This window comes from Xiphophorus hellerii, chromosome 22 (genome assembly GCF_003331165.1).
Source record: "Xiphophorus hellerii strain 12219 chromosome 22, Xiphophorus_hellerii-4.1, whole genome shotgun sequence".
NCBI lineage: Eukaryota > Metazoa > Chordata > Actinopteri > Cyprinodontiformes > Poeciliidae > Xiphophorus > Xiphophorus hellerii.
In genome coordinates this window covers 4,208,686-4,232,679 of record NC_045693.1, presented here as the reverse complement: position 1 = coordinate 4,232,679, position 23,994 = coordinate 4,208,686, and the positions used below count along the sequence as shown (strand labels likewise).

Here is a 23,994-nt window from a genome sequence, read left to right as displayed (position 1 = left end):
ATTGTATTTTTTCTGCTGTCTAAGTCTAAGTTCTGGCTGAAGGTGGATTCACACCAACCCTGCCTGGTCCGCTTTAATCGAACTCCAGTCCGTTTGCCTAGAAAGTCCGGTTCGTTTGAGGAGGTATGAATAAGTAATCAAACTGAAATGGGCCAAAAAAAAGCAAACTTTGGTCGGCCTACAAACCTCGGTCTTGATTCGGTTGAAGTGAACCCTGGTGCATTTTGAATGCATATGCAAATGGCAAGCGGACCTGAAACTGCTCCAAACAGAGGAAGTAGACTGCAGCACATGGAATTCTGGGTAAATACAACCAAAACAAACGCTAGCTAGCGGTAGCTGGAGAAATCGAAGACAAAAGAGAAATCCTACAATGGCTAAAATCTGACACCACTCCATTTTTCTTTACGTTAAAGAAGAAGTAATTTATGGTCGGTGTCTTGTTTAGAGGGTTTTATGTCGTTTTCTTTTGTGGTTCTTGGTGTAGCGCCCCCTCAGGCGAGGAGGGGAACAGGTTTTTCAATAGTTTGGTTTGTTTGACACAGTGCATTGTGAAAAAGAACCATGGCAACTGAAAATGCATTTGAACCGAGTCTGTTAAGTTGTAGACAGCGCTTGTTTTGGATGTAAGTTAATGGGAGGCGAGGCTAGAACTGTAGTTTTTCATTCTATTGTGAGAAGAGCGCTCAAGCGCATGGTTAACAGTTAATAACATCCTTTAAAGTGTGGATGCTAACATCAGTAGTGTGATTATTGAGTCAACAGAGTCTAGTCTGTGAAAACAGCCTAAAACTCTTCATTCATTGTTCAGAATGAAGATATGGAGAAGTTGGGAGGGGGACGTCTTTACTTCATTCATTTCCTGCCTTACTTTAATGGCCTGTTTTCTTGTTTTTCATTTTGGAGATTTTCAAGGAAACGTTTGATTAATAAGAGCTCAAAAATCTCGAGTGGCATTCATATTATAGAAACGTAGAGGTATCAAAATAGTTCTAGATTTAATTTTTATCACACTACATTTTCCCCTTCACTGAATAAATGTACTTAAATTAAAAGTATGATTTTTTTTGTATGAAATTATTTATTAAAACATAATTTTAAGAGTTCTTCATGTGTTTTAACAGCTAAACCAACATGGTTGGAGGTCATGTTATTTCCTACACGATCAGATCATAAGTCTTGTGCTGTACTGCATCCTGGCCTGTGTCTGTTTGTCATAAATGCATCCTCTGTTTAACGTACACCAGCGTTATTTACCACCAGTTAAAGAGCAGTTGTGAATGGGCTGCTTTGGTGTTGTCAGATTGCCCCGAGTGATGTCATCGTGGGACCCATGTGGCCGCCACATGATCATTAGGGACGACGCGCAACACTGTCCTTTCATTTACTGTAAGAAGCGCGCTAAACCGTGGAAACTCCAGGATGGCGGAGGCTCTAATAAGCAATGTCGCCTGGAAGATTAATCACTGGGAGATTTTGTTCCTTGGTAAGACAGCTACACACTTATCATTACGTATCTTTAGAAAGTTACTACATCTATTTATTTGTTGCTTCTAGACAATTTGTGCTCGTCTAGTTCCAGGGTTTGCCCTCAGTCTAGCCAATAAAACTAATTTAAAGCCTCAAGTGTTACTTGACCTTTTGAACAAAGACAACATGACTCATAAACATTGTCTCTGGAAAACTTGTCATTTTTAAAGAACTGCCATTTTGTTTCTATTTTGGGGTCTTAAAATAATCAGAAAACACATTTTGTAAAAAGACAATAGAGAGCAGCTTGTTCATATTTGTTTAAAGGTGATTTATTATGTTCATTACATTATTTTTGCACAAAATTGTTTTAGTATGCTCAGAGCTGTTTTAGGGCCTCTTGCCACTTTAACTCCACCAATTTAAATGCTGCTGGCCACGCCCCCAATTCAACAATTACACTCTCACATGAAAACGGCTGCAAACAGATGAGCAGTTAGACAACCTTACATCTTTGAAAAGCATTAGTAGAGCAGAAAGTTTGGTCTTTTCCAGCAGCCATTGTGCAACGCATACAGAGATTAAACCAACTGACCAAAGATGCTGGAACTCTGCTTGGATTGCTCAGTGATGGGGCTGAGCTTGGCTGGCGTTGCTAGGCAACGGTGCAGGGACTTAGCAATGGGGAAATTTTTAAATGGCTAATTTTCCAAACACGAAAAAACACAAACTTATTACCAAAACACAGCTGTTCTTTAAGTGCTTTAAATGTTTTTAGAAGCAGTCAAAACCCAAATGGAAGTACAAAAACATGCAAAAAGTGACTTGCATAATATGTCCCTCTTGAAATTATGTAAACAGACATATTGTTTCCAATCTAACAGTAAATAAAAGGCATATAAAAATGACTGCTGGTACTTTTAGTGCCATTATAATGTGGAAATTAAAAACTACTAAAACTGCAAAACCCTCGGCTAGTTTACAAGAATTGTAGAGCTGGGCTCAATCAGCATAACTGTGGAAATGCAATTATGTGACGGAGCAAATTTAGCTTTTTCACCGTATTTTAAATGTAGAAATTGTGCCACTTCCTGTAAGCTGTGGGTGGTCCACAGCAGTTGGATCCTGGACGAATTCAGGGATACTTGATGCAAGATGGCAACAGTAATGGAAGCCTAGAAGCAAAGATAATAATTTATAATTAAGTTAAAGTGAATGTGCTTTTCGACTCTTGCTTTGTGGTCTTTAGGTATTTGGAGAAACTCATTTTACTTGGCAACCTACTCAAAATCAGAACATCTGTGCAACTTGCTGCAACGTTTCACAACTTGTTCTTCAACAGATTCCTCCAGAGAATCCAGGATTGAGCAGCAGAATGGAAACTACATTTCTCTTTTATGCTCAACAGGAGGGCCCTTAGTTTTCCTTCAAACCTCCATTTACATCTTAACTCACCATTATACTACGGTTCCTCTGTATTAGTCAGTTGTGAGGTTGAATATTTGGTTTACAGCATTCAGGTTCAGTCAGAAGTTTACATACACTGATAATGGATATTAATTTTTGGTCTTGAATGATTTATTCTAATAATTTTTTCAAGTTGGGAATACTGTAGATCAGTGGTGTCAAATTAATAAATCTCCATTTTGGACCATAACAAGAAAACAAATGTCTTCATTTGCTAACATATGAATAAATAGCTTTTCCTGCATTTGATGACTATTTCTTAAAGTTAAATAATATTACAGATATTTTCCCTTGGATATAATTTGACAATATATAGATAAAAAGTGCTTTAATTTGATTGATGTATATATTTAAGAAAACAAGTGTTATCTCGAATGTTTGATTTATGTGGCCCTCTGAAGGCTAGCATATAGAGGCCAGATTTGGCCCCCTAGCCTTAAGTTTGACATTTGTTGTATAATATAGAACTTTAGCTAAATTTAAACCAAAGATGTGGTGCAGAAGTTTCATATTCTTACATTTTAGACCTGCATAGGTCAAAATAAAGTAAAATACAGATTCTAACATATGCATTAACCCCTACTTAACTTTAGTTAAATCATCCTAGCATGACACAACTTCACTTTATGCTTTTTCTAACCAACAACAAGCTTCTGGGGTAATTCTGGCAGCATATTTGACCACTTTTCTTGCAGATTTGACTTTATTTCAGTTAGTTTGGCTTGTAAAAGTTTCCAGAGTTCAGGTATTTGTATAGATCAGGTAATGTTAACATAATTTATCCAGATCTGGTATTGAACACCCAGTTTTATTCAAGATTCAGTCTTCCACTTGTTGATTTGAGGTGAGACTGAACGCCTCACGTTTGGCATTTCACACATTTTTCTTGTCATTTGCGGCCGAGCTGCTCCATGTTTGTCTGAGCATAAAACTTTTCCACAGAAGGCATTTTGTTTTTTAATGTGGGCAACCAAGCTTGAAGGTGGAGCAATGGCGTCTTTCTTGAATGATTCACACTCTGATCATTTTAAAGTGACTTGTTTCCCTGCAGTTTCCAGTTCTGAACATTCTCTATTTTATCTTCCTTAAGTAGTGAGACGTCAGAAAATCTTGGCTGAAATCTGCAGTTGTTTCCAGAAAGCTCCAAGAAAATTTCCCAACTTGCTTCAGTCTAATTGTTCTGAGTGTCGGTCAATCTAATCGCAAAGAAGCAAAAAACACTGGCTCAGTTTATTGTTATAGAAAATCAGAAGAAATTCAGCAATGCTTATATTCCTGCATGTAAATAGTAACGTCTATGTATTTAATTTTGTTTCAAATCAAGAAAATCCACAATAAAGGTAATGTTGTGCACATTTAATATGAGGTGCAAATATTGTACACTGCAAAAACACAAAATCATGCCGAATATTTCTGTCTAGTTTCTAGTCCAAATGTCTTATCACAGTTGAACTGAGGCAAAACTAACTTACAAGTAATTTTTCAGCAAGTTATAGGAGCTCATTTTAAGTCAATAATTCCTTAATATTGATAAAATACAGTACTATTTCCAATGGCAGATTATTTCACCTTTAACATGGGAAAAATGTTTTGTTATAAGTGAAATAATCGGTCAGTGGAAATAAAACTGGGTTGCTAGGCGACGGGCTGGGCTTGGCTGGCGTTGCTAGGTAATGGTATTAAAATAAATCATCCACTCGAACTAGAACGTTTGATCAATATTAAAGAATAATTGACTTAAAACAAACTAATATATCTTATTGAAAAGTTTCTTGTAAGTTATTTCAAGTATTCTAAAATATTTGCACTATAAACCAGACAGAAATACTTGGTATGATGTTGGTTTTTTCAGTGTAATCTGGAAAACCATAGTCCAATTCTACCAAAAGTTATATTTCCCTGCTCTGGATTATAACTCCAGTATTTGTTGTGAAATAGTTTTTTTTACTGTGAGCAGTGGAAGAAGTTTATCATTTTTTAAAGTTAAATTCAATATTCTTCAAATAAAAGCTCTCTGTTCGGTTTTAACCTCAGTTTTTCTCTTTTAGGTCCAAACTGTTCCACTGATGTCACCGTTCCCAAACGGAGACGCTGTGAACTGGACGCCTGTCAGGTAAACAAGCCTCTCCTTGTCCGGTGAAGTGAACACATGAAACAGAGACCAGCCTTCAAAAACAAGGCACTTCTTGTCATTTTCTCCACTTTTAGTCATGTTTTTACTCACAAGCTTCATGGTGGCTTGTTCATAACTCACAGGTTTAGCTGCAGTTGTGTGCAATGTTGACACAGTGCTTCACACCCATTATTGAGTAAGCTGCATCATTATCACTCTGCGTCTGTGAGAGCTGGGAAAGCGAGGTGAGGAACATGGTTAAAAACAAAAAAATACAAAACAGAAAAACTAAAAGTCTCTATTCAAAACGTATCATGGACTGCAGATCTTTTATCCGTTTTCTTTGCTTTAAAATGAGCAATAGAGTTTCTCTCTCACTGTCTGACGTTAATTCAGACTAAACATTTCCCGCTTTAGGATGTCCAACATTATTTTTATTTTTATTTGGGAAAAATTTCACATTTTAGACAAGACTGCTAAGAAACTTTAAGTCGGCTGTAGTTGTCACGCCACGCCACGGGATGGCGCTGTGATTTTGACATATTGTCATAATGCGCATATTCTTTTGGCCTTACTAGCCTCCTTTTTGTCAACAACCCTGCAGCTGTGAGGTTTGTGTTGTCTATGCTGTGTAGTACTTCACACTTATACTTCAAACTTCTTGAAAAGTTTTAACTGGATTCAAAAAGTGTCGGCATGAGGGGACATTTACACGAGACCGCTGACTGGAAACTGCCGGCATTTTCAGAAGTTGATTAGGGAAAAGTTTCACACTTAGACAAGACTGCCAGCTGTCGTTGTCATGCCGGGCCACTAGATGGCGCTGTGATTTTTGCATGTTGTTGAAACACACAGGTGCTTTTGACACTTAGCTTCCAGCTCATTTAAAAAACAGCCACTAGCTGCGTTTCCATTGACCATAAAGTTGCACAATTTGACTTGATGATTTTGGCTCAGACACCACTGCATTCAGCCGGTTTAATCGTCATTTGTTAGCATTTCTAAATCCGTTAAAGCATTGGTACCCAAAGTGTGGGGCGCGCCCCCTAGGGGGGCACAGTGCCATTGCAGGGAGGGCACAGGAAGCAGTGTGGATGAATGAAAAAAAAAACAGTTACACAAAAGTGTTTCACTGTAAAGAGGGTTTGTAGTTTTGTTGCAACATGAAGTGTGAAATAAACTTCAGTGGAGTTTGAAAACAAAATATGTGTATAGGTTTATGTCTGGTTGAACGATGTTTGCCCAGTTGATTTTTTTTTCTTTTTTGGGGGGGATTTTATTGTAATCCATAGGAGGGCCCAGAGAATCTTTGGGAACCACTGGGGGGGTCCAGAAGAAAATCTTTGGGAACCACTGCTTTAAAGGATGGTGTCATTGAACACAGCTTGATCAGAAAAGTTTTTCTTTCTGAGCTACCTCTTACTTTTTCCCCTTCTGGCTCCTTAAACTTGTTTATTTTCATTTTGACAGTAAAGCTTTCACAGCGCTCGCAGGCCGGGGGCACAGGCCGACCGTCTGCCTGCAGGGGGAAGAGCAGGATGGGATTGTGGGTAGTCTAAACACCGTCTTGCTCTGCGGCTGTATCTCAGAATGCTTTTCTGTGTGAGCGTGGGCGACGGGCCGTCCTGAATTACAGCAGACCACACGCACCATGAGGTAGCGCCTTGGCTTCTGTGCCTTATTTAGCAAGTGAACAAAGTTTGGTCAAGGTGAAGGCTGGAATTTGGGAGGATGGGATGGCGAGAGGCCAAGAGTCATGATGTTGCCTCCATTGTGCTCCTCTGGCTTTTTACTTCTTATTAACAGAGCTGGGTAGTAACTAGTTACAAAAAAATTACTTTTAGGAATATTTTACTACTCTGTACTTATAACTTTTACTTGAGTAACTTTATTATAAAGTATTTCTACTCTTACTTGAGTAAAAATTCTGGATTTTCTACCCAATGAATGAAAAACAAACATGTTTTAACCAAAAATTCACCAGACACAGACACACACCTGCAGTTTTTGTTAAAGTTTCATCAGTTTTTTATTGAAAGAAACTGATTTAGAATAAATTTCTTTTGCCTGATTATTTAATTATAAATTGTCTTTTTTTTTTTTTAAATACCAGAATTTCCACTTAATTTTATATTTCGGTCCATCTGATTATATAATTTTTAAATTTGATCAGCTATCAGTAAATGAGTAGACTTTTTCCAAAACACAGTTTTACTGTTACTTGAGTAATTTTTTTTTAAAAAAAGTAAGATATGTTGAAGTAGTTCGACTTTAACTTGAGCACAATTTCTGGGTACTCTGTCCACCTCTGATTATAGCCAATGTTTTCTACTGTAAGAATATTTTACTTGTTTGTGATCATTTTTAAACACCTGTACTGGGGGTTTATATCCTTAGATTTATATCCTTCTTGAACTGAAGTCAGGGGCCGCACACAATCAGTCCAGAGGCCACGAAAAAAACTAATTCACAAGTAACTTTTAAGAAAGATAGAGGGTTGTTTTAAGTAAATAATTCCTTAATATTGATGAAAAAAGTTCTAGTTCCACTTATTTCACATTCAATGGGCATTATGTTGTTACCTAGCAACCCCTGTCAAGCCCAGCCATGTTACCTAGCAACCCAGTTCTATTCCATTGGCAGATTTTTTCATTTATGGCAAGACATTTTCTCCATGTTATCAGTTAATTTATCTGCCAATGGAACTAGTTCTTTTTTAGCAACATTAAAGATTTATTCACTTTAAAAAGCCATTACATCTGGCTGAAAAGTTACTTTTAAGTTGGTTTGTCTTATTTCAAGTGTGCTAAGATATTTGGAACAAAATGACTTGGTAAGATTTTGTGTTTTTGCAGTGTATCATCTAAAGTCATAATCACGTCACTGAATGAAGGCAGAGTATCATTTGTCATGCCGGTGCAGATCTTCAGATCATTTCAGATGTCCAGTTTGCTGTTCTTTGATTAATCTTCTGCCCTCTGGCAGAGTCTGTACTTTGTTACAAAGGGGCTTCAAACTCTAGAAACTTGTTCCAACATGCTGGAATTCAGAGAATGTACAGAGCGGCCGTTATGTAATTCTCACTGTAAGGTTTAATGTGAATTAAATGATGTTATTGAGCAACAGCTGAAAATTTACCGGTCACAAGGGAAATGAAGACATTATTCCACATTCCTGAGATATAAAGTAAACAACTGCCCTCTGAATGTTACATCAGCATTGCATGACAAGTCTGCGAGGAGAGTGACCTTAACTTGGTCTTACCTCCAATCTGATCAAATGATTGCTTCCTGTTGTTCTCCCTGCCGTCCACTGGGAACCAAAGTGTCGCTGCTGTTTGGTTTACAAGAGTCTTCTTATCTGCTTGCTCAGTAAATAACATTCCAGAGAGTCTTTATTTTCGCTGACGCACCGATGTTTTAAATGTTTTCAGGAGAAAAAGCGTCACATCTGCATGAGGTTATGCTTCTGATTTCATTTTAATTCTGGGAGTAATAATAACCAATTGTGATCTCCGAGTGGTTTTAGGAGTCTGTGTGTGTTTGTCAATACCAGAACTAGATAAAAAGGCAACGAAAAAAAAATTTATTAAGTAAAACTTCTTCCTAGCGACGGAGAGGGAAGTAGGTCAGTTATTCTTGCTCGACTTTAACAACCTTAACATGTAGGTGTGATGAGGAATTAGGTGACAAAATAAATATAAAATAGACGACCTAAACACCAACTGTGACAGATCATCAGAAGAGCAGATGTTTAAATGAGCTAATCAGCCACTGCTGTTAGCTTAGCTAATAGCAGCTAAAAGCAATCTCTTAATAATCACAAGATAAACATCAAGCCTTAAAACACAAAGCTGTAGCTGAATGTTCTGTTCTTTGTGTGGGAAATGTTTCCGTGTTTTTCAGTGTTGAATCCTGATACATTTTGTGGCGTTGTGGTCAGTTGCTATGGCAACAAGTCTGCGTGTAGCGTAGCCGACGCAGAGAGAGCGAGAAAAAAAAGTGGTTTTGACTTATTCTTTAACGGTTATTCTGCGTTATTTTTCCGTTTGCTGTGGCTCATAGCACTAAATTAATAACACCTCCATCTCCAGGTTTCATTTTGTGAGCGGATTGTTCTGCCCCGGCGGCGCGGCTACGGACAGCATGTGAAGGAATCGTCTTTCTGCCCTCCAGCAATGTGCGCATGCGCGAAATTTAGAAAGTTATGGATGTGAACAATAACATGCAAGTAGTTTCTGAAAAGTTTTACTGGTTTCAAAACGTGCCTCCAGTCACTGAAGTTGTGTAAATATGTGACTGAAACAAATTCTCATAAGAAAAACCAACTCATTATTCTAGCATGTATAAAATAGAAATATTCTCATAGTCACTTCATTACATCACTAAAACTATTTTTAGACATTAAATTAAACCAAAATAACATGGCAGAATACATGTAATTTTTGGCTAAACACTTAATTAACTCTTGTATAAGACATTAGTTCACAACCAGGAGCTTACAGCTTACTACAATATTGTTTTATCTGTCCTTTAAATTTTTTGCTATTATTAAATATAACATCAGTTGGCATTACATTCCAGATTTGAACAACACATTTCTTTTCTGGACATTAGTTCTAACTTTTACTGATTTATTGATGTGTGTATTTATTTCCAGAAACAGTCGTGCTTCATCATATCCCAACAGTTTGGTTCGTTGAGTGACTCAAAGGTTTCCAGCTGCTGGTTTAGCAGGACTTTAATGAAGCTGCTCAGTTGTTTGGAGTTGGAGTTGGTTTGAAATTTGAAACACATTCTTACTGATTTCTCACTTTAGCAACAGATTCCTACATGACACGGATCGCTCATTAAAGCGTGTGATTAGTTTTATAACAAGGCAGCAAATTAAATATCCACCATCTCCATCTGCTGCCCTTATTATCTAAATAGATTTAATTTGATGATTTCATCATTTATTCTGTTAATTTAACTTGGCGTACACTTCATAACTTCACTAAATGGCCTCAATTAATCATTGATTGGTTTCTTCTAAAACAATAATACTGGATGAATGATGTTTCTTGCTTCTTTTGTTCACATTCTGAACAAGAATGTAAGGAAAATTAAATTGTGAGAGAAAAAGCCTGAAAAGCACAGCATCATGTTGTTGTACACCAAGAGTTATTTAAAACTTTTTGAAATGTGTTCATAACTCTGACAAACTCACAGGTTCTTGTGACATACAAAAACCTGAGACCATGAGAAATCTTCTCAAAATGTTTTCCTTCGTTCACGTGAAATAAATCCTGTACAATGCAGCTAAAAATATATTTGAAAAAGGAGAGAACCCTACATGACTTTTTTTTTTTTTTTACCCCTTTCTTGATTTACTTTATTTTAGCTCCTTAACTGCCAGGAGGACACCAGTGTCCTTACTTTGTATATTTTCCATGACTGGATTTGTTTTAATTTTTATTTTTAGGTTGTTACATTTTGCTTCTGTGGTTCACTTTCACACTCAATTGGAAAAACCTGTTCCCCTCCTCGTCTGTGGGGGCGCTGCACCAAGAACAACTGAAAGACATGACATGAAAACCTCTGAAGAAAATATTGAGCGCAACGTCCTTTTTCACTAAATGTAAACGAAAATGGATTTTAGCATTTGTAGGATTTCTCTTTTGTCTTTTTTGAGCCATTGTCCTGCTAGCACTAAACTTTTGCGTTCGTTTTGGTTGTATTTACCCAGAATGCACTGCGCTTTAGTCCAGTTTCTGGCAGACTCAGTTCAATTGGGGACCAAAATTGCAACATTTTGCTGTGCTGTGGTTCGCTTTCTCACCGCACTGTTAAACCAACCAAACCAACTGAAAAACCTGTTCCCCTCCTTGCATGAGGGGGCGCTGCGCCTTGAAGGAAACAACACAAAAACCTGTAAACAAAGACGTTGAGCACAACTTACGTTTTCACAAACATAAACAGAAATGGATTTTTGCAGATGTATGATATATATATATATATAGCATTTGTTCTGGTTGTATTTACCCAGAATGCCCTGCGATATAGTTCCTGCTTTTGGAGCGGTCTCCGTTCACGTATGCATTCAAACCGCACCAGAGTTCACTTTAATTGAACCAAGACTGAGATCTAATTAAAGGGAACCAAACAGGGCTGGAGTGAATGCAGCCTTAGAAAAATACTAAGAGAATTACAGTATTATGTTTTCAACCAGTTTGGAACACGTCACACCTGACCAAAATGTTTTTATGCCATGAAACCATTTCTACTGCGGCGTATACCTTTTTTTAATCCACTGTAAACATCTTTTCTATTGTTTAGAAAAGATGCCACTGTGATTTAAAAGTGGGAATCTGTGAAAACTTGGATCCAGAGTCCACCAGCACCAGTGGTATGTCTCCTGAATGAAATCCAGTTACATTGAAACATTCCTGTCCTCTTATTCAGTGACCTTATAGTTATTTAACAATGCATGCCACTCACAGCACCATATTTTCTGAACTCTAACATAGGAATTACCTCAGAAAGGACAGTGCAGAGGTCTGTAATCACTGTCTGCATCTTTGGCATGTGTGGTAGGAAGATGTGCTGTGGGGGTGACATAAATACCAGGGAGACCTTTCCTTTGATTGTGTTTGGAGGTTTTTAAACGCCAAACTTGTGCGAAGAAACTGAGCGATCTTATGAAAGGAAGGCTTTTGAAAAGCTGGAAACAAACCATGTGCTGTCAATATAAAGAGCATCAAAGAGAAGGCTGATAATTACCAGGGAGACTAATCTTTCAACTCGGGTTATGATCTAGTGTTCCCCATAAACATCCAATATTCTGCATCAGGTGTTCAGTTAATGAACATCCTAAAAATGTTCCCAGACCTCGTTGCTATAAAAATGCCTCACTCGCTCGTTTTCTGCCCTTTTCAGGGTCACAGGGCTGATCAAGTTTACCCCAGCCAATCAGAGAGAGGCAGACAAAACCTGGACGGATCACCAGTCCGTTTCAACAAAATACAATAAAACAGGATTAGATCAACTCACTTCTAGATGCTTTTGCTGATGGAACAAAAAATATTTTTTATACATATTTGTCTAATCTGTCTCCATGTCATGAGATAATCTTTGGAAAAAATCAACCTTCTCCCAGTGCTGACCAATCAGAGGTAAGAGGCAGGTCAATCATGCCAATTTTCTTGTAATGGTTAGTTGTTTCTCCGCCATTAGCACATTGATTAGCGTGATCACTAGCATGATTGACAGTGCTAAGCCCCGCCTCCTGGCTCTGATTGGTCGTTTTTGGTGCATTTCTTCAGACGGCAGTAGCAGCTCAAGGAGGAAGTGGAGAAAACCTTTTCACAGATTATATGTCTCATAACTCATACTGTTCGCCTCGTGAATGCTAGTTTGGCTGGTTAGCATTCACCAGCCTAGTGAATGCTAGTTCACCAGGCTAGTTGTGAACTAGCACAACAAGTTCACAAGTGGCCTGTGAACTTGAGGCTAGTTAGCCTTTTGTTGCATTCACAAGGCTAACTAGCTTTGTTATTGCTAGTTAGCCTCCACAAGGCTAGCTGTGAATTCTAATTAGCCTAGCATTCACAAGGCCAGTTAGCATGACCACAATTGATGAGGGATTAACAGTGTTCCTGTGACAGTAAGTTGTTTCTCCAACATTAGCACATTTAGCAGTGTGTTCACGAGGATGGTTGACAGCGCTAAGCCCCTCCTCCTGGCTCTGATTGGTTGGTTTTGGTGGGGAACAGTGCATTTCTTCAGACGGCAATAGTAGCTCGCAGATTATGTGTCATGATTTAACAAATAAAAAATATATTTTTATAACATTTTTATCACGTCTTCCTGACTTGCTTTTGATTTCACCATCTGACCTTCGAAGATCAAATTAAGGAAGGTCCATTAGAGATGGAAACATGCCAGGGATTATCAGGATCTGTAGTGATAAACTATTGTTGTTTCTGAAAGTGTTAAATTATCAGTTTACAGTACACTGCCAACTGTACAAATGTATAAGTTTATGTTTTCATAGATTTTTAAGTCGTGTTGTAACCAAATATATTTAACCCCTTCATTCCACCTGCTAACGAACCCTGCTAGTCAGTAACGGATCAGCAGAGCCACAGAAAGTCTTCCCTTCTCACAGTAGCTGGGTCACCTAGAGGTTGAGCGTTGTCGGAAACCACATCTGGAAACCCTGATTCCCACGCAGAGCAGATCAAAAGAGATCATCAGAGTGATCTACACCTCTCCCATGTGGTAAATGTTTGCCATGGTTGGGGGTGAGGACATTAGCTCGGTTCTTGTCACCGCTGTCGTCCTCCCAGACTTGTGGCTAAATCATTCAGACAGGCATATCTGACCTGCTCCATCTGGGCCTGCTTATCCCTTTACGTGGCGGACCGAGATGAGCCATCAGCCGTCGCAGACAGACTAGACTCTGGTATGACGTGGAGGATGGATGGCTGGAAGAACTTCCTGTTTTCTAGGAAATGTGTCAGGGTTGACAGAATGGACAGTTCAGGTCATGTTGCAGTCTGAAAATTGGTTATTGCTGCTTTACACAGCAATAAAAAGAAGTTAAGTAGGGCTGGAACGATTAATCAAATTAACCGTAATTAATCGATTATTGAATTAATCGTCAACTCATTTAATAACCAATTAATTGTTAACTGTGTTATACAGAGTTAAAAAAAGGTCACTTGGTGTAAAAAAAGCATATTCAGAGCAGTAATTAAGCCAAAACTGTACAGAAAATATAAACATTTTGCTATTAAGATAAAAACACTTTTGTCTGTTTTAGCCAAAACTATTCAAGTGGCAGTTTTAGCTTTACCAAGTTAAGATGTCTCCAATAAACCTGCTAACTGAACCTAAATATTTATTTAAGTAAGCATTGCCGAAAATGGCAAAAAAAAAATTATTTTAGTCAATAAACATTGTCTACATTTTTTGACACTTCCCTTTATTAACTCCTTATTTTAAAAGGAATTATTTGTTTATCTGCATCTTGTATGTATTCCCAATGTATAAAAAAGTGTAGGGCTGAAATGACTAATCGTGATTAATCGATTATTTAAATAATCGTCAACTAGTTTAACAATTGATTTATTGTTAACTGGACTATACAGATTCAAAAAGACCATTTGGTGACACAAAATCATATGCAGAGCAGTAATTAAGCCAGAAATGGATGAAAAATACATATAAATTTCGCATTTAAGATTAAAACGCTTTTGTCTGCAAATATTTTTAGCTAAAATTCCTGAGCATAGTTTTAGCTTAACTTAGTTCAGATTTACTAAAGGAATGCTATGTTATTGCATTTTAGGCAATAACAGTGTTTATCTTCTTATTTAAAAAAAGAATTGAATTATTGGCATCTTTTAATGTATTTTTAATGTATAAAATGTCTTAGATGTCAAACTGAAACGATTAATTGGATTAATCGATTATTGAAATAATAGTCAACTATTTTTGTAATTGATTATTTATTAAGTATCCAGACTCAAAAAACTATATATTAACAGCGCTGTGTATATAAAAGGCTTAAGTGGTTCTATTAAAAATCTGTCGAATGTGCCACTTTTATCCGATTAATCATCAGAATAATCGATTAATCGGTTGCTAAAATAATCGCTAGTTGCAGTTACTTCCATCCTGTTAAAGTGAACAAAGTCTAAAATGAAAAGAGAGGATCAGAGAACGGCGACAGCAACCAGTTGAGCTGCAGCAGGGCTTTAGGCCCGATACGGTTTCCAGCAGACATTCCTTTACGGTGAGTGTGCGTTTGTGTTTCACCAGGTGCCTGGAATGCTTCTGGACAAACAGACAATAATTCACTCAAACAGCCTTTTGTGTTTCTCGCCGCTGCACATTTAAGTCGGCGAGGAAGACAAACGTTGGACTCTTTGGGCAACAATGGAAATCTCTGTACGGCTGCAGAATTCCCCAACAGTCGGCCATTACATTGTTGGGGATTTATGTTCCCCAGCGGAGCAGCTCACCCGAACGTTCAGATACCAGAGCAAACAGGAATGTTCAGCATTTTGCTCCAATATTCATTAGTCACTGCGTTTGACTTAATCAGTTCAACATAATTCTGTGATCAACAGCAATAATGTGCCAGGAATGTCGGTGTTACCGTTAACTGATGGCGTGACTGACGGCACCACGGGTTGTGTTTATTCTCATAGCCAGAAATAGTCCTTGACTTTCACCTTACTGGATGTAAAAGAAAATAACTGAAGCTACTTTCAGGGATTTTTAGATAATTAAAGCTACATTTTAGACATTTTTCTACCCTGAGATATTTCACAGCAGTGGAGATAAGTATCAGGACATCCATAGTGTTACATTACAGGATGGGGACTGCATGGATACAATGTTGGAGGAGAACATTTTCCACAAAGACATTCAGTTCATGATAAATTAACAAAATAGGTATCAAGAAAACAGGCAGAGGGGTTTAAATTGTTTTTTGTTTTTTTTTTCATAATCCAGTGTTTGGTCCAGAACATCTCAATGACAGGAAGCTGCTCAGAATAAACCCACATCACCACTACTCCACCACCGTGCCTGACAGGAGGCAGGAGGCATTCGGGCTGGTCCAGAGTTTAATCAATATACGTACTGTCATCTGGATGGATGGATGTATGTTTAATTAACAAATAGATGGATATTTCAGGTTCTATATTTAATCAATCATTAAAATCAAAAACTGTCAACCTTTCAAAATAAAAGTCTTAGTCTTTTAAGTGATTGTTGCCTAAACAGGTTCCATGTTGCTGATAAATAAAAAAAAACATTCATGGAAAAAGAGATTGTGTCGACCTTTCAAAATAAAACTCTTCAAAACAAAAAAATCTTAATTTTTTAAAGACAGTCAGAAGCTTCTTCAGATTTGCTGCAATACAGACTGCTGCAGGAGATCTTTCCTGCCAACAGCCATCACGATCTACAGTAGCTCTTTGAAGAATTTGAATTAATGAGTTACAACATTTAATTTCTCTTTGGGATTAATAAAGTATTTTTGAATCTGAATTTGAAAACCAGCTGATCAAATGTGCTGGAGTTCTGCTGGGGTTGCTAGGTAACGACCGAGTTCTGCTGGGGTTGCTAGGTAACGGCCGAGTTCCGCTGGGGTTGCTAGGTAACGGCCGAGTTCCGCTGAGGTTGCTAGGTAACGGGCAGTGCCTGCTGATTTGTGATGTTACATCTTGAAGGATTTTGAAACGGCTCATTTTGCAGACACCAAAAAACAATAACTTATTCCCATAAACCGGCTGGATGGTTGTTTTGTTTTTAAGTTTTTAGAACCAAGAGAGACCCAAATGTAGGTACAAAAACATGTCAATTGTTGCTCAAGTTTATACATCTAAGACAATTGGAATTGCTTTATTGCTCCATTATGTTGTGAGATACTTGTCATCTCCCAAAGGCGGCCGTATGAGAAACAGAAGAGAAGCTAGAATTAGAGAGTGGCTACACAGAGGAGCCCAGAAATAGCTGAGGGTGTGTAGGCCCAACTCTGACCACTGGCATGTACGAGGAAGCAGCCTCCATTCCACAGACTAGCAGATGGTTTAGAGACGATACATCCCACTGCGAGCGCCGGCCGGCCGGCCTTCCCCACCCTCGGCTATTCTGGGCCTCTCTGCCACTGTGGTGGCTTTCACTCAGCAACCACACAAATAAAGCCTGAGCAGGAAAAGCATGAGAACAGGAAGGTCTGGCGTGGAGCGGAGGAGATGTTTGTTCTGCACGGCTTCGTCTTTGTTGTTGTTGGTTTTACTTTTAATTATGACGTGTGAAAGCCACTTCAGAGGAGTAATGCTTCGCTGCACTGCAAAAACACAAAATCTTACCAAATTTATTTGGTCCAGTGCAAATATGTGACTACACTTGAAATAAGAGAAAAGTAACTTTTCAGATTGTTGAGTCAATAATTCCTTAATATTGATGAAAAAATACAGTTTCCACTGGCAGATTATTTCTATTTATAACATTTTGCCACATTAGAAGGGAAATAATCTGCCAATGAAACCACAATGTTTTAAATCAATATTAAGGAATTACTCTCTTAAAACAAGCTTATATATTTTGCTGAAATGTAAGTTAGTTTTATTTTATTTCAAGTGAACTAAGATATTTGCTCTAAAAACTGGACTATAGCTCCTTGGTAAAATTTAGTGTTTTTGCAGTGTGAAGCAGAAACTGAAGTTTATTTAATGAGTTTCTGTGTTTGAGGAAACTTCAGTTCAAATGTTTGCTATTTGTGAAACTTTTCCTAAATTATTCAGTTTCCTTTTAATGAGGCCAAATACTCAGTTAACAACAATAATCTGCCTTAATCCCAAAGATATTATTGGTAAATTAGTGAGAGAAAAGTGGTAATCTGTCCAGTATTGATGCCATCAATTGCTAAATTACTTTATTGCAGACTTTGTATTGTAATTTTATTGTTTATTTGACGGGGGCAGATAAAAGAAACACTATCTAATACCTGCACCACCGTGTTTGTAGCCTTGAAGGGCCTTTAATTAAATGAAAAGATCAACAGTTTTACAACAAAATGATTAAAAAGAGATATAAGACAATTAATTTAAACTTACAGAGTTAAAACAATTAGAATATTTAAAAATTAGAACAGCTCTGGTTCATCTTTAGATAATTTTAATTAATATTTTAATGTCTGTTGAAGCATTATTCACCTCTCACAAACATGAGTCAGATGTTTACATACAATACTATGCACAGAATATCATGATTTTTTTAAGCTTCTGATTGGTGGAATTTTAAATAACTGGTTCAACTGTTTAGGGCTACAAAAGCTACATGAGCAAAAAATAAAATAACCAAATATTATTATTATTATTATTAATAAAAAATATTTTAAAAAAAATTCAAACTTTTTCATAAAGGAGAAGTAATACAGTTTATAGTGGAACCATCAAATTTTATAGAATTACTTTAAAAAGGAAAAAAATGTCCACACACAAAAACCATTTATTATAATAGATACGTTTGAGAAACTTCTAAGGCAAACATTTATTTCAATTAATCAATCAATCATATTTATTTTTTAGCACATTTCAGCACTAACGCAGTTCATGAGTAAATGTATATATATAAACTCAGTTCTTTATGATTATAGTCACAGTTTACTAAAAACCACAATACAGTTCTATGTCAGTCCTAAAACTTTAGTCTGTTTTAATGTCAGATGTTGAGTTAATATTTTATAGTGTATGTAAATATCTGGTTTCAACTATATTTTCTACAACGACCCAAACTTTAATGTCTCCAGCATTTGAATGTAGAAGAATCCAAAGTTTAATTAGAGTTTAAAATGGGATAAATGGGGAGAAAATCTTGATCAGAACCAAAAGACCCTGCAGCCTTTCAGCCTGTTTCTCTGCACCTGCATCCACTGTTTTATTTAAAAATCTCATCTATGAAACTTTGCATTTCCATTTGAATACCAAATCCCAAATCCGGGTCGAGACGCAGCCGCACCCAAATCCAGCAGCTTTCATGTGTTTCCTCATAACGATTCAAATGATGAAGGTTTAAAACACAGTGAATTCTTGTTCTCCTGTTTATTATTACATTAAAATGAAAGTAAAAAGTACTTTGTGTTGTATTTTAAACTTTCAACTTGAAGAAGATTGTAATTTTTCTATAAAAACCCCTGCCTTTTGCATCAGCTGTGGTGGATCAAATTAGTCTTGAATTGTGGTCGGGAGCCTCAGAATCATTTCAGGAACAAAATGGCCGCCAGGCTGGACTTTGGACCGAGTCATTCTGTTGGCGTTGGACAACAGAATGACTCTAAAAATACCAAATGCCAAAACTTTTACATCAGAATTCATCCAATGGAAGAACATATTTATTCACTGTCCATTCAAGAAAAAAAAAACGTTTTACTTCATTTAAAAATCTAAAAATAGATCTAAAACCTAAAGATAGCAACACAACAAAAAAACTATCAAAAAAGTGATTGTTTTTTTTAATTATTATTAAGATTTTGTAACTTTTGTCGCTTTAAATAAGTTTTGTTTAGCTGGACTAAATGCGAAAAAATGGGGTTTAAACCTAAAAATAGTAGATAATTGTCAAAATTATTATTAATTTTATTTATTTTTTAAAGATCTTGTAACTTTTGTGACTTTACTGGTTTTGTTTAGCTGGTTTAAAACCTTAAAATAGTAGGTAATATTGAAAAATTACCTTTTTAAAGGATTTTGTAACCTTTGTGGTTTTAAATTTGTTTTATTTTCTGGACTAAATGTGAAAAATCTAAAAATAGGTTCAGTTTGAGCGACAAGTTTCTACTTTAAGGCCAACTAAAGTTTCACAACAAACAAGTTACACAGAACAGCTTTAGCTGGACACTTAAAGACTTCTGCTGACATTAAAATCATTCAGTTGTGTGTTTTTTCAGACATGACTCAGGCTGTTGTCTTATTATCGCGCTCACAGGTGCATGCTGGGTAATGTTGTCTGCATAATGTGCAGACTGTGTTTATCTTAATCTTTTTATTCCAGTCTGAACCGCGGAGATGTTGCGTCTCATTCAGTCCAGACTGCTGATGAAACTCATCATTTCCACCAAAATGAAGACTCAGCACCGGAGGAGCAACATGTCTGCCTCTAAAGCGTCATAATCCCAACACTCACTCTGACGGCGCCACCTGCTGGACAAAAGCTGCACGACAACAGAAAGGAATCCAGCCGGTCCGTCTTTTTTATGGCTGTATGTGGAAATCCTTGGAGAATGTAAATGTAAATTGTTTATTGTTTAGACAAAATGTTTTGTTGATGGCTTTAAGGATCTCTTAGAGCGGATGAGTGCAGGAAGTGTTTGTGTTTACTACTGAACTCTGGGTGAAGTACAGAAGGGCAGATCAAGGACGGGGATGTGTTGATGTTACATCTGAAAGGATTTTTCCAACAACTAAAATATCATTTTAACTGAAAAAATCACATCCGGATGTGGCTCAAGGTTCAGTAAATAACCGTTTGTGTGGAGCTTTTCTGACTTTGTGATGTTTTAAAGACAGAATAGGAAGGAAGAGATTAAACCCAGAGTGGTTCTCTGATGCAATCTCACTTTTTCTGGGCTTTTATAAGTCCTGAACATCAGAGGAGAACCCAAAGGTTTTACTCAAGTAAGAACAGCACAAATTCCACTTCTTTTTACTCGAGTAAAAGTAAAAAGTAGCTTGTCTACTAAAAAGGTAAAAAGGTGACTCAAGTACAGCGTAGCTGATCAAAACACTATTATGTTCATCAGATGGACCAAAATATAAAGCTATGTGTTATTTATAGACAAAATAATCTGAATTTTGGGAAAAAGGCTGAATTTTGGTAAAATCCAGATTGCTGCTCCTTGTGTTCTCACTAAAACCAGGAAGATAGAGCACATCACCCAGTTCTAAAGTCCTTCCACTGAGAGAAAAGACTTCAACATACTGCTGTTAGTTTATAAATCACTGAACGGCTTAAAGATCTGCTGTTGTATAAAACTTACAGACCTCTTAGGCTTTCTGGTTCTGGTTCTGCTCTACATCCCCAGAACCAGAACTAAACCTCTGGTGCATAGCAGCGTTCAGCTTCTATGCGGCACCACAAATCTTAAACAAAACTTCCAGAAAACTGCAAAGTAGCCAAACACCAAGTTCCTTTAAATCTAGATTAAAGACTCTTTAGAGTTGCTCTTGAAACACAATAAATGAAACATTGATCAATAATCTGATGGGCAAAATGTAACGTTGACTGTTTCTATGATTTAGAATTTTTGTGTTTTTCTGACACTGAAATGCCTTGTTGCAAATAAACTTGATTGATTGATTGATGTTCTGCTTGTATCTTATGCAGATTTTAGTTTTCTTCCCCCTCATCTGTGACTGAAATTGACTCTGTTTCATAAGGATGTGACGACTGTAACTGCTATTGCTACTGTTGCTGCTTCTCCTGCTGCTGCTTCTCTTGCTGCCGTTGCTGCAGACATTGCTGCTGCTGCTGTTGCTGCAGACATTGCTGCTGCTGCCGTTGCTGCAGACATTGCTGCTGCTCCCTCTGTGTGGCGTCCGGCTGAGAGAAGCCTGTCGACCGTATCAGCTCATCTTTGACCCCAGAGGAGCGAGGCCGTGCTGCCTTATCAGCGTATCTGCAGGGCCAGCCACAGGTTTTATTTGAGTTTTTTTGTGTGCTGCCATGCCTCTGGGTTTCAGGTGGGCTTTTTGTTCCTGAATGCAGGCTGTGGGCACGGAGAACAATGCTGCGTTCAGAGAGCGAGGCAGAAACCGCACGTAGCAGTCCCAGCATCATTATGTAAGGAAACTCCCGTCACCTTCCTGCCTTCATTCTTCTCTCTGCAGCTAAAAATGTAGTTTGTTTACATTTGCCAAAATAAATAAACACAATTAAAAATACCTGTTTGAAATACGGTAACTGTTGGGTGTTTGAATTTCTCCCACACGTACATACGAGATAAAAATAGCAGAAGGAAAAAAGACAAAACTCTTGAATAAACATGTTGATTTTCATGGCAATAAAGTCAAACAAACTGAGTAAAGAATAGTTCAACAGCTAATCCATAAAAAACCTGATCTTTATTTGTTTAATTAATTCATTTATCTATTTATTTTATTTGCCCATTTTTAATTTAGTTATTTATCTATTTAATTATTTATTTTTCCTTAACATCCTAGGTATTTCTGTGTTTCCTCTCTTTTTTTTATTTTTATTGAGATATATTTATTAATTACTATTTTATTCAGTTATTTGACTTGCCTTCCAGAGTTGCTTTTTATTTAAAACTTTGTTGCACTTTTGGAAACTGCAGCTCAGAGGAGGAGCTTCATCGTCGAAGGCGGGGCTAGGTCCACTCAGGCGTTTTGCACAGCTGATTGGTTGCCATGGAGATTAAAGGATTTCTTAAACATGCATGGAAAAAATCAAAGCAACACTCCAGGTTTGGTTTTGATGTAGGAAAAATATTATAACATGATGTGAAGCTCAAAATAGTAAATTTCACACAATACCTTGTCACATTTTTTAAATTTTCATTTTCCCTAAATCACATCAACTCTCTGAACTTTCCTCCACATCAGATTGGACTTAAATCAGCCGCAGCAAGGACGGCTCGGTGCTCTGGCTACAGGTCCAAGGTTGCTGCGATAATGAATGTGTGGCAACATTTCAGGCCACAGTGCATATTAAACCAGAACTCAGTGCAGAAACGTGCTCAAAGGAAAGACTTACTGATGAGGTGAGTCACTGTTTCAGCTTCATACTGCAGAGTTAAACTCAGAACAACTAAACTGGATCATAAAATCATATATGTATATATTTAGACTTAGGTTTTAATCCAAGGGAGGAAGGGAGAGGTTCAGATATAAAGTTAAAGGTTTTTCTCTGTTGATCAACTTCGTGCTGTTGCTGTTGTGATGAACTTTGATCATCTGGTTTCTGATTAAACATGAATTGCTGCAATGCAAGGAAAGATAATACAAAAAGTCAGGTTTAGTGTTTGATAGAAATCACAGGACAAATAATCTGACATGGGGGGGAAAAAGTCCAAAAAAGTGGAAGTAAAATAAAACCATTGATTAAAAGGTTCCCCGTTTTTCTCCCGGTGAAAACTAACATTTCTTGTGCGATTGTAAAAGTTAGACCTGTTTCTTTTAAAGACCTCAAAGTCAACCTTATAGAAATTCAGTTTTTTACTTTGAAACTCCTTATTTTAATTATTCAGCTCCAGTAAATCTTTTAATTAATTTAATTTTTACTTTTAGCTATTTATCTGTTTAGAAAATTATTTTACTGTTGATCTAATTAAATAATTCAGTTTATTATTTTGTTTTCTTATGTTTTATATTATTAGATTATTTTTTACTTTAACTTGAATTAATTCTTACATTTTTATTTTATTTAGCTAAATGTGTAAGCAAAGTGAAAGAGTTTCTGCAGTTTCTATGTGTTAAAATTCAGGTTTCTTACACAACAGTAATAGTTTGGAGATACCTGCTGTTGTGAAATTCCTGTTTTCATGAATAGTAATTTATTTAAATACATCATGGGAAAACAAAACCACGTTACCTGAAAAGACTAACATTTAAACATTTAAATGTGTATCTATTAATTAGTCTATTGTTTTATTTTATTTCTCCTTAAACTAATTTGTTCACTTTTATTTCATTTTTGTAATTAATTGTATTATTTATATTTATTCAATTGTAATTAATTCAACTTATTACTTTTCTCTTATTATATTAGTTCATTATATTTTTTACTTTAACCTTAATTAATTTATCATATTATTATTTTATTTAATTTTCTTTTATTTAGCGTTTACCTGGAACCTTCTATTGTGACGCATAATTCCACACGGAACGTTTTGATCGTTGCACCCGCGAGCTGTCAAGTCAACAGAAGTAGCTCCCATCGTACCAGTGAGGTAAGACGTGTCATGATGGAAACTTTCAGTTTTTGTTGTAAAACTCGCAGTTTCTGAGTGAAGATGTTGTTGTTGGGTCTAACTGGAAGGAAACCAGTATAAACTGGTTGTGTTAAGTTAAATGCCGCGTTTCAGTGCTAGCTTTGACTTTGCCATCGCTAATTAACGCACCTAGCTTGTTTTTACGATGTTAAGACTTTATGGAGTAAACTTGTGACGCTTAAAGCAAAGTTCAGACGCCGCTTGAAATATTTATTTGAATATTTCGCAGCTCTCGTGTCAACGGAAGCTAACACCTCCTGGTTCATGACTAACATGGTGATCCAATTATCTCTGCTAACTGGCCAGACACAACAACAACACTCTGCAAACTGGGGACTACAGAGATTATTCAGCATGGTGTCGCGTTATGTTTGGACAAAGGTGTCGGAAAGTAGATAAAAATTCAGAAATATGGATCAGTACTGCTGGGGATT

General features: G+C 36.9%; 1 protein-coding gene and 1 long non-coding RNA gene across 2 annotated transcripts in view; both read left to right on the top strand.

Annotated features, from left to right (window-relative positions):
- The first annotated feature begins 1,289 nt into the window (after window positions 1-1,289).
- Window positions 1,290-21,952, top strand: LOC116712579 (uncharacterized). Its single transcript, XR_004337570.1, has 4 exons — window positions 1,290-1,486; window positions 4,986-5,050; window positions 19,603-21,390; window positions 21,905-21,952. It is a non-coding gene; the product is annotated as an uncharacterized LOC116712579 (long non-coding RNA).
- Window positions 21,953-21,987: 35 nt separating this feature from the next.
- The window catches only part of rmdn2 (regulator of microtubule dynamics 2), a 39,798-nt gene continuing 37,791 nt past the window's right edge, over window positions 21,988-23,994 (top strand). Inside the window, exons 1-3 of the mRNA XM_032553374.1 lie at window positions 21,988-22,033; window positions 22,173-22,330; window positions 23,410-23,518. The gene's annotated coding sequence lies outside the window, so the exon portion shown is untranslated. The remainder of the gene's footprint in view (window positions 22,034-22,172; window positions 22,331-23,409; window positions 23,519-23,994) is intronic.